The sequence below is a fragment of the Arachis ipaensis genome, chromosome B10, assembly GCF_000816755.2.
Source record: "Arachis ipaensis cultivar K30076 chromosome B10, Araip1.1, whole genome shotgun sequence".
Classification (NCBI taxonomy): Eukaryota; Viridiplantae; Streptophyta; class Magnoliopsida; order Fabales; family Fabaceae; genus Arachis; species Arachis ipaensis.
This window is the reverse complement of record NC_029794.2, coordinates 30,096,141-30,107,071: the sequence shown is the minus strand read 5'-3', so window position 1 is coordinate 30,107,071 and position 10,931 is coordinate 30,096,141. Positions and strand designations below refer to the sequence as shown.

General features: G+C 36.4%; 1 pseudogene; it reads right to left on the bottom strand.

The window, feature by feature from the left end:
• Positions 1–9,224, bottom strand: part of LOC107620472 — a 27,553-nt pseudogene extending 18,329 nt beyond the window's left edge.

Genomic DNA, 10,931 nt, shown 5'->3' with positions numbered 1-10,931 from the left:
ATCAGTATCCATATGTAATAATTCCAATACATAAAACATAGTTTTTGGAAAGCGCCCCTACCTCAAAACGCAATTCCATAATCCAAACGCGTCACAGAATCCTTTCCGCCTTAGCCCGAGATCAACAATCGAAATCCCGACAGCCAAAACCTCAGTTCCAAGCCACTTTCGCAACAGTCTCAACAACTCTAATCGCAACATACAACAACCGAAACTCAATCGTATAGCGATTAATGCCACAACCTCAGCGTATGATAACAGAACAGTAACTAAAGGACTTTCAAATCGAAAACGCTTACCGAACCAAAGGAGGAACGGCTGAACCGACACAGCAGCGGTCTCCGAACCGGCTCGACGGTAGCCCGGCAGCCACCTCAAGCGGCAGCGGCAACAAATTCCAATCACGATGACTGAAACCAACAGGCAGTGACCATAGTAACCTCGGAATTCAAAAAGGACAGAAACCCCAAATAAAACCCTTACCGGCATTGGATCTCGACGGCGGCAGAGGCGTTTTCCGGCGACGGCAGCGGGGTCTCAAGTGGCAGAAACGGCCAGAAGCTCTGGTGTGGCTCCGGCAGCCACAACCACTTCTCTAGCAGCGACACCTGCGGCGGCTTGAACCCCTTTCTGATGGCGACAGCTCCGGCGGAGGCGGCACCGGCGACACAAACGGCGGCTGGACACGGGTGGTTGGACTCCCAGCCCAGCCTAAAATCTCTCTCTTTCTTGCTCTGCTCCTGAACTCTCTCTTTCTGGCTCTGCCATACATGACAGCGGCTGACCCTGTGGCAAGGACGACGGTGGCGCAGAGAGGACGACGGCGGCTTCCAGATATGGCGTCTTCTCCCCTCCGGCCATGGCTCGCATCTCCTCCCTCTCCGGATCGCGATTCACGGCGGTGATAGCAGCGCCGTTGGGAGAAACGGCGGCAACAACAGTGCCGCCCTCCACCCGCGCTCACACTCTCGGCTCGTGGGTCACCATGGACAGCGACGACGGTGCGGCCTCAGGGAACGGCGACGCTTCTCTTCCGCGGGCCCTTTCTCTCTCTCCGTCGTATCTCTCTTCAGCTGGCGTCGATGAAGACAACGACACGGTGACGGGCTCGGCGGCGACGCTCCTTGCGGTTCCAGCGACGAGGATGACGGCGTCTCTCTCTCTCTCCTCTCTTCCTTCTCCCTGTCGCACGCTATTCCCTCTCTCTTGATTTTGTTTCGTTTCTTCCATGGAAAAAGGGGGAAACCGTGTTTGTGTGCCACGGCTGCTACTGGGTTTTTGGGAGAGGGTTTCAGTGGCGGCTGCTAGGGCTAGAGAGGTTAAGGTGTTGAGTGAAATTAGGGTTAGGGGTAAATTGGTAATTTCACTTAAAATTGGGAATAATATAGTAATTGAAACCCAAATTAAATCCAACACTAATTATATATAGAAAGTACTATTTGCTCACCAATTTCACAAATTATTTTCAATAAAATACCCAAATCTAAAAATTAGAAATAATATAGTTAATTTCTCTATTTTCCAAAATAGCAGTATTAATATTTAAAATATTAATTATTTAATCCAAATCATATAGAAATCCTTATTATTTCACAACTTCTAACTTTATAATTTGAATATAGAAAATAATCCAATAATTATAAAATTGGATAATAATCATAACTTATCTCAAGTTCAATAAATCAAAACTTGCCTTAATTATCCTTAATAAAATAATCTCTGAAATTAAGGCTATAAATAACTATATGATTTGAGACTTGATCATAATAAGACTTTTCAAAGATTCTGGGTCTTACATTCTACCCACCTTATAAAAATTTTCGCCCTCGAAAATTGATACAAAATGAAAGAAATTCCATAACAGTTCACCCTTGAACACATTCAAGGAAGAAGCAAAATATCTCAAAATATAATCATATATACGATTTTCAAATACTTTGATTGTCATAAGCATAAGGATGTAAAGGTAGGAGTGTGATTGCAAAGCAAACGTTACAAGATAGGCTCAATGCAAAAGATAACATGGGTCAATCATATGATAGAAGGGCAAGGTATCAAAGGCTATAAAACAGGATGGAGTTAAAACGACGTGCTTAACCTCCGCACACTAATCTCATATCAACCTCAAAGTTTCAACTTTCCAACTCCATCAAGCACTTTACAAACCCCAAATTCAATCATTAGCCTGACAACCACAAACCCGTTCGCAAGGAACAAAACGCCCACAACTCATACGTTGCACACCTACCGCTTCAACTTCCGTATACACATCACGTCTTAAAGAACTCACGTATCGCGTTACTACGTCTACAACACGCACGTGATATCAAAACACTTCTCGAGTCTGCTCAGAAGGATACCAAATTTAGAACAGAGAGACAATTGTCAAGGACAATACTCATAGATTTGAAAGAATATACCCAATTCCAAATAAACAAGGATGTTCAAGCAAAGAAGTTTGCTAGAAATAAACCAATTGACCACTCCAAAGATAACCCTTGGATCCGAGAAATTCAATAGGACTAATAAGAAGAGAACCAGCGCCTTAGTTCGAAACAAATTCAAGTTAAGTCGAAGAAGTAGGAGGGTTACAGAAAGGAATATCTCAAACCCAAGACAAAGCTCACAGAACTCAAGAGCACGATTACAAATACTTTCGAATATATTGTTCATGAAAGAGTCGAAAACTTGCGAAAAACCACTTTGCAGTCTAGAAGAAAAGTTGAGCAACAAACATTCTTCAAGAGAGTAGCAAAAGTATAAATGTGGCTTTACCTCAATACAATTTCATGTTGAAGTAGATCACGTAGAGTTTTAAAAACAAAATACGCACAAGTTTGGCGAAGAGCTAAAATATTTTCTCAAATATTTTAGAAGGATAGTTAGGTGCACAACGTAACCAAAAGCAGTTCATAAAAACTCGGAAGTGATCAAATGCTTGTTCAAAAATTCCCAAAGTTCATATTCAAACAAGCGTGTATAACATTCATAGCAAGAGTGAAAGAGGAAGTTAAACTCTTTTAAAAAAGAAACTCCGAGACAAAAATTTGCTTACAATTTGGTAAAGGAAATAAGTGGTGCATTACAAACGAACCAATTTCCACTAAACAAGGAAGTTCTCCAAAACCTCATTTAAAATAGCGTATGCCAACTTTAAATTAATTTCGTCAAAATTGGACAATGGTTTTCAGTCTCAATCAAGCAACAGAAAATAAATTCCGTTTAATATCTCTTCAAAGAGAATTCAAAACTTCTTTAAAAGTTCAAAACAAGAATCCAAAAGTATACTTGAAATCACCATTTCAAAAGGATATTCAAGAATATTAGGATATACTTAAAAATAGACAAGCCATAGAAGAAAGGATCTTAAATCAAAGTAGTTCAAACAAGATCCACTAAACATGAAACATCAAACAAGTTTTAAATTGATCCAAAAGAATACAAAAGTCATAGGAAAAGACAACTCAATCATTAGTAACTTCTCAAGGATAAATCTTTGACTAAAAACTCTGGTAGAGGCAATGAGAAGATAAACAATGCACTATTTTGAAACGAATCAAACTGACTCATATAAGAAAGATTCACCAGAGAAAGGACAAACTAAGATCAATGGTAATATTCACAAGATGTAAAAGGTTAGTTAAGAACAGAATCACGTATGACGTTCATAGAGATGAAAAGCTTAAGAAGGAACGATTCCGTTCATAAGAATAAAGCTATGAATCCAACATTTTCAAAAGAACAACAATGGCATAACCCATTAGTATGCTAAATCAAACTCAAATCAAAATGAATTAAGTAAAGTTTGTCAAATGAAACCCAACCGGAACAAAAGCGAAAAATCCTTTCTTTCCGGAATTCTGAAAATACCCAAATACATAATCAAATGAAGATGTACATTGGAGCTATAATAGAATTACTGGAAAGTCAATTTAAAGCAAGTGCAGTTCCATAAGCCAGTAAAAGTACAGGCGAGGTATCAAAAATAAGTGGTTGTTAAACTATGTAAGAAATCTTCAAAATTTCACATATAGATAAGTATACATCTATTCAACAGCAATTTTCATAAAAATCTCAAATTTAGCTGTAATCACTGTCAAATAAGAGAAAAACTGAATCAACAATTTCTCAGAGTGGACTCAAAACCCAGAGTTAAAAGGCACAACACATTAAGACAAGTTCAAAGCTATATTAAGGAACACGTGAATAAAAAAGAACTCAAACAGAGAAAGGTAGATACAACAAGGATTTCAACCAAGCATAGGCACTTAAAATCAAACAAGAATGCATATGAATAGAGAAATAGAGTTGAAAACGCAAGCTACTTTTCAAGAGGATTAACAAACAAGAACTTCAAATTAGGACATGAAGGAGCAGGTCGACTCGAACAGAATTCAAGACACACAACTGAATAGCCTCGAGAAATAGTTTCTAACGTTCCCAAAACTCGCGATTCGCTTTACTCGAAACTCATATATCATCTATGATAACCTATCAGTGCTTCCATATACATAATTTACTAGTATTAAGCTGGCCAAACTTAATACCAAGAATTATGCAATGCAAGACTAACAGCGTTAATCAATAGATCGTCATGTGCATAAAGCTCTAATTCTCGTCATTCGACAAGACCTATTACATGACAAACGCTCAGAGCATGCAACTGAAGCATAGTCAGTCCATTCCTCAGGCTCTACAGGAAGAACTGTTCTGATACCATAATGTAACACCCTAACTACCAAAGCTCACGCTTCCGGCTGCGCTACTCTGATAGCTCGGACATTACGACAACACTTATACTATTTATTACTAAAATATGAGCCTGTTTAAAACTTTAAACCGCAACATCGCTCCCAAAAATACTTTCATCCTATATATATATATATATATATATACAAACATATATACAAGCATTAACCAATACAATCCCTATCCCTCTCACAGAATATATCAAGATAAAGGCGAGGGTACAATAAATAATCTACATCAATACAGAACATATCAATAACTAAATAAACTCTTCGTGACTTCTGCGCCCATATCCTGAAAGGGAAAAAATGTAGGGGGTGAGAACATCATCCTCGAAATGGTTCTCACTAGAGGGTTTTTGGGAATTACTGTAATAGGATACGTGAAGATAACCGCACCAGTGATTAATAACCGTCTTATGCCTCTTTTAAAAAACAACAGTTTCCAATAAAAGTAAAGTCGGAAATCTTTTCGGAAAGAAGAACCGTTCAATTCTCAAAAAAGCTCACGGTTCAATCCAGAACCAATCAATATGTATAAACATACACAGCCATTCCGGCTCTCAACAAAACAGCACTTCCACATTCAAAATCATCAAATTCATGAAATCGGCATTTAAGCCATAAATAATTTTCTCAACTCATTTCACTTTGAAATCAAGTTTCAACTCTTTTCAGCCTTGGCTTTAAAGATCTCATTTCTCAAACCATCTCATGCTCATAAGCCAATTTTACTCAAGGTAAATTCTCCTTTCAAAACAATGCCACTCTCGGCATCCTCTTTCCAAAACTTCCATAATCATGGCAAGTTAAAAGCCTCTTTGAGATATTCAAAATCACCCATCCAACAATGGAATTTTATAACAAAAGTTTCTCGGCAGAGTCCCAAGTCTTTAGGGGAGAATAACATAACTCATTTCTCCAAATTCATTTAAAATCATTAAAACATTGGCTTTCCGACTTGAGTAATAAAATAGGATCTAAGCCAAACCGAGTCACGTAATCATTTACTTCTTTCAAAGCCGTTTCCTTTACCTAGGCAAAACCAGCTTCAACCCCCATGATAAATTCTAAAGCATTTCAACTGTTCAAAATTGTTTTAGTCTTGCAAAAGTTCAGAATTCAAAGAGTACTTAAAACCTTTCTCAAAACATTTAAAAATGAAACTTGTCAATAGACAGTCAGGTCTTTTCAAAATCATTAAAACTCTTTAATTGAAACCCCCAAGTCAAATTCAAAGGTATAAACCCTTTTCACATTCAAATAGATTTAAAACACAAGTTTCATCTAAATAACTTTCTCTTGAGAGAGATACAATGCCTTTCTTAAGAAGCAAGACTAAATCACAATTCCCTCTTTAATAATTCATTTCAAAAGTATGAATCATCCTTTTTTTGATAATTCAAATAAAATAGTAGAAGTCTTTAACTCATCATTCTCCAAACAACATTTCAATAAAGATTCGGATTTTATAGAAATTTCGGCAGCACCTCCCCTAAAACTTGGACTTTTGCCACCCGTTTCGGGTTCCAACTAAACCGTTTCTCATTCCTTTTAAACAGTTCAAAACCAGAAATCAATTCAAAAGCAAGCTAAATCTAACAGTCGCCTCAGTGGCATATCTCAGGGAAACCATTTCAGAAATCAACTCAATATCAACCGATTTAACTCATTTCTAAAGCTTTAAAGAAACGGCTCAATAACAAATCATTTGTCCAAAACCAAGTCAATTAAAGTAAACCAGGCTGATTTCAAAAGTGTGTTCGACTTTTCACATTATCAAGATAATTAACTCAATTCAAATCAATCCTCAACGAATCAAACTCAGATTTCAAATCTTTAAAGAATCAACATCAAAACATTATATTTCACAAGCCGCACAACAATTCAGCCAAACAAGCATCCTTAACCATTCGAGACCATCAAATAACACACAAGGCAGATACAATCACCAAATACCAATTGTCTCATATCAGTATCCATATGTAATAATTCCAATACATAAAACATAGTTTTTGGAAAGCGCCCCTACCTCAAAACACAATTCCATAATCCAAACGCGTCACAGAATCCTTTCCGCCTCAGCCCGAGATCAACAATCGAAATCCCGGCAGCCAAAACTTCGGTTCCAAGCCACTTTCGCAACAGTCTCAACAACTCAAATCGCAACATACAACAACCGAAACTCAATCGTATAGTGATTAATGCCACAACCTCAGCGTATGATAACAAAACAGTAAATAAAGGACTTTCAAATCGAAAACGCTTACCGAACCGAAGGAGGAACGGCTGAACCGACACAGCAGCGGTCTCCGAACCGGCTCGGCGGTAGTCCGACAGCCACCTCAAGCGGCAGCGACGACAAATTCCAATCACGATGACTGAAACCAACAGGCAGTGACCATAGTAACCTCGGAATTCAAAAAGGACAGAAACCCCAAATAAAACCCTTACCGGCATTGGATCTCGACGGCGGCAGAGGCATTTTCCGTCGACGGCAGCGGGGTCTCAAGTGGCAGAAACGGCCAGAAGCTCCGGTGTGGCTCCGGCAGCCACAACCACTTCTCCGGCAGCGACACCTGCGGCGGCCTGAACCCCTTTCTGATGGTGATAGCTCCGGCGGAGGCGGCACCGGCGACACAAACGGCAGCTGGACACGATGGTTGGACTCCCAGCCCAGCCTAAAATCTCTCTCTTTCTTGCTCTGCTCCTGAACTCTCTCTTTCTGGCTCTGCCATACATGACAGCGGCTGACCCTGTGGCAAGGACGACGGTGGCGCAGAGAGGACGACGGCGGCTTCCAGATATGGCGTCTTCTCCCCTCCGGCCATGGCTCGCATCTCCTCCCTCTCCGGATCGCGATTCACGGCGGTGATAGCAGCGCCGTTGGGAGAAACGGCGGCAACAACAGTGCCGCCCTCCACCCGCGCTCGCACTCTCGGCTCGTGGGTCACCATGGACAGCGACGACGGTGCGGCCTCAGGGAACGGCGACGCTTCTCTTCCGCGGGCCCTTTCTCTCTCTCCATCGCATCTCTCTTCAGCTGGCGTCGATGAAGACAACGACACGGTGACGGGCTCGGCGGCGACGCTCCTTGCGGTTCCGGCGACGAGGATGACGGCGTCTCTCTCTCTCTCCTCTCTTCCTTCTCCCTGTCGCACGCTATTCCCTTTCTCTTGATTTTGTTTCGTTTCTTCCATGGGAAAAGGGAAAAACCGTGTTTGTGTGCCACGGCTGCTACTGGGTTTTTGGGAGAGGGTTTCAGTGGCGGCTGCTAGGGTTAGAGAGGTTAAGGTGTTGGGTGAAATTAGGGTTAGGGGTAAATTGGTAATTTCACTTAAAATTGGGAATAATATAGTAATTGAAACCCAAATTAAACCCAACACTAATTATATATAGAAAATACTATTTGCTCACCAATTTCACAAATTATTTTCAATAAAATACCCAAATCTAAAAATTAGAAATAATATAGTTAATTTCTCTATTTTCCAAAATAGCAGTATTAATATTTAAAATATTAATTATTTAATCCAAATCATATAGAAATCCTTATTATTTCACAACTACCAACTTTATAATTTGAATATAGAAAATAATCCAATAATTATAAAATTGGATAATAATCATAACTTATCTCAAGTTCAATAAATCAAAACTTGCCTTAATTATCCTTAATAAAATAATCTCTGAAATTAAGGCTATAAATAACTATATGATTTGAGACTTGATCATAATAAGACTTTTCAAAGATTTGGTCTTACAATTAGTCGCTAAAAGTAATTTTTTTAATAGTACTGTCTTATCAAATCAATACAAATAATTAATTTAATTTTTATTAAACTCGTTATTTAAAAGAATTATTTAAATATATAAATCTGATTTGTTGATTATATTGATTTTTTTTTACACTGTTAAGACATTAAATCAAACTCTTCAAAATAACAATTTTTTTAATAAACATATACAATAATGAAGGATATTTTAGAATAAAAAAATATATATCAAATCTCTCTAAATTAAAATAGACATATACCTGAACAGCAAGGATGCCATGCTTCTTGTTTGGAGCAAACTTGCCTTCAATGGATTCATCAGGGTTATACAGGTTAAGACTGTGGAGATCAACATCAGCCTCAGCCTCAATAAAAAAAATCAACCCCTCGGTTATTGCAAAGAATCTGATCAGGTTCACCCATGGAGTTTTGCACCACCTCACCAGCAAATACATAATAGGAAACCAAAGCCTCAGATCGACAATGCATTCTTAAGGAACCCCACCATTGATCCAAAGCTCATTGTTGTTGTGTTGTTACTATTATCATAGCAAAAGAAAACACCAACATCAAGTGGTGGAAGAAGAAGGTCAAGGTTTGAGAGTGGTAGCCAATGGTCTTGCATGGGAAGCATGGCTGCTACCACTTTCTCTTTTGTTACTTTTACTTTGAATCCTTCTTCCTTGTTTCCAATACCCATTATTTTATGTGAATTGGATAGCAAGATAGGGAATGGTAAAAAACTCAACACTAACAAGCCAACTTTGTATTGGTTTGTGTATTTATTGTTGATTAATGATTAACAAATTAGCAAGATTGCTTGGGTTATATATAGATAGTAGTAGTGGATATAGATACATATATAAATAAGATAAATTAATTAATATTTTAATATTATATTATTTGATATTTAATTTTTGTCTAATTTATTTTTATAATAAATTTTAATTATTTAAAAATAATTTATTTTATATTTTTAAATTAAATATAATGTTAAATACTATTTTTTAAGCACTATAATAATTACGTATAATATAAGATTCGTATATATGCATGCATGTGGAGTACGTACAGTGATGAGAAGCTTCTCTAATTACTGTTTTATTCTTTGTACTGACTATTCATTACAGCTTAATATTTATCATAATTATTATTATATTATCATATCACCTAAACAAACGTTCAATACTTATATAGAAAGGTATACTATAACTCGGTCAATTATATTCCAATGCCTATACCTCTAAATAAATAAAATAAAATTTTCTTTGAAGTTCTAAAATTTTATTTTTCTTTTTCTATTATTGTTATTACAGTTACAAATTACATAAGAAGATAATATTAGTTTCTAAAATTGAATATAATTAAATCCTTACAATTTTATAGTATATTAATATGACATCAGATTCAATATTAATGCTGTGTTATATTAAATATTATAAATTTCACATTTTAAAAATTTAATGTATTATTTCGTCAATAATAAATATAAAGCTAACTTCGGAGAATTGGGAACATACATATGGAATAAGGCCACCATTCAAATAAAGATCCCAAAAATAACTTTATGGTAAAGACATCTACGTAGAAAACCTAAACCATACATTCTAAAACCACACTTTTTACTTAAAACCATAATTTTTCACAAAGAAAACGGCACCTAATGGAAAAAAGTAAATTAGAAGATTTAAGAGAAGAAATAATTAAATTATCAAAATTAATAGATCAAAAACTAATGATTTTAACTAATGTTAACTGTAATGACACTGAATTCTTAAAATCAATACAAAATGATTTTTCTCAAAATCTTTATTTTACTATAAGTTTTATTTAAGGACTCCAAAAACCTGAAAAAACTTATATTTCACACGGAATTTCTAAAAAATGTTACCATGGAAATGATTACCCACATCTTTATCATACTTTTAACCCACAATTAAATTCTATAGTAGATATACTTGAAGAAATATTAGTATCCATAAAATTTCAAAGAAATAAGGAAAAAGAGAATCCTAAAGAAGAAAAATTTCAAAATATAATCAACATAACAGAATTAAAAGTAAAACCACCATTGAAATTATGAATATTGAAAAAAAATTAGAAGAAGTTACAATACTTTTTAAACAATTAAAAATGGCTCAAGAAAATAATATTATGGAACAGGGATTTCAAATAGAAGAAGAATTAGTAAATTCTGAAAATATAGCTCAAGAAAATAATATTATGGAATATGGTTTTTAAATAGAAGAAGAATTAGTAAATTCTGAAAATATAGAAAATGAAGAACACTCCTAGATTATTCAAGTGACGAAGAACCAGCAATTCCAATACAAGTAAAAAATGAAGCTGGAACATCTAAGGATAATCAATTTAAATGTAAATGGGAAACAGGTTTTGATAATTATGC